The sequence below is a fragment of the Zingiber officinale genome, chromosome 2A, assembly GCF_018446385.1.
Source record: "Zingiber officinale cultivar Zhangliang chromosome 2A, Zo_v1.1, whole genome shotgun sequence".
NCBI lineage: Eukaryota > Viridiplantae > Streptophyta > Magnoliopsida > Zingiberales > Zingiberaceae > Zingiber > Zingiber officinale.
Window position 1 is genome coordinate 147,402,822 of NC_055988.1, and position 1,223 is coordinate 147,404,044.

The window sequence follows — 1,223 nt, forward strand, 5'->3', positions numbered from 1 at the left end:
AACAAATGGTGGGTAATTTTTTTTAAAATACAAGCCAAATATATATTTGGCCGGTAAAATTTTAAAAATAAATGGATGGTAAAATTTTAAAAATATCGGTCAAATACATATTTATCCAGCAATTTTTTGATATAAATGACCGGTAAATTTTTTTTAAATAACTACCAAAATATATATATATATATATATATATATATATATATATATATATATATATATATATATAACTGGTAATATATTAAAAAAATTATCAATTAATATATATTTAATTAGTATTTTTAATTCTGTTACCAACCAAAATATTTGATTGTTAAAAAAATCATTTTTATCAATTTATGAATTATTTACACATAATAATAATTGATACATTTCAAAATACTAATTAAATAACTAATAAAAAGATAAATTTTACTATACTAGTAAATTATCTAAAAATGACAAAAAAAAAAAATAACTGACAAAATAAATATCTAACTAAAGGATCAAATATTTAGATAATCTTCTCCTTTATAGGTAGAAGTCAACTTAGACTGTTCGAGTAATCCACTAATTTGTTACCGTACGAGGAGCTATTGTAATTTTTTTTTTTTGTGTGTTTTGACTTGTTGGGCGTTCAGTTCAGATATTTGTGCATCTTGTGTAACAATTATCTCTCGCATAACATCCATCGCTACTTGTGTACTAGATGATGTAGGAGTAGCAGATGTCGAAGTATTGTATGTCTTTGGTGGTGGTTTGGGTCCCAATTCTAATCCACGAATATAACCAGATTTATGACTAAGTACTTCCTAGTGTCATTCAAATGTCAAATTGCATTCAAATGCTAAATTCTTAAAATCATCAAGGGTGAGTGGAGAAATATCATCTTTTGTTATTGTCGTCAAAATTGAGAATTGCTTGTCATTGTAGAGGGTATATATATATATATATATATATATATATATATATATATATATATATATATATAACTTATCATACCAAAAATAAAATACAAATATGAAACAAATAATTATTAAATTATGACTTACATATTGCTCTCATGCACACAAGTGACTTGCCCACTCAACCTCCTCTGTGTAATAATATCGACACCAAGCCTCAATTGCATCATAGCCCTTGCAATTTTATTAAAAAAAAAAATACATTTTTAAACCTCGCAATGGCATCTTCTATGTGTTGAACTACAGGTCTAGAGCCACCGTGATGCATGATTAAACAAAAGC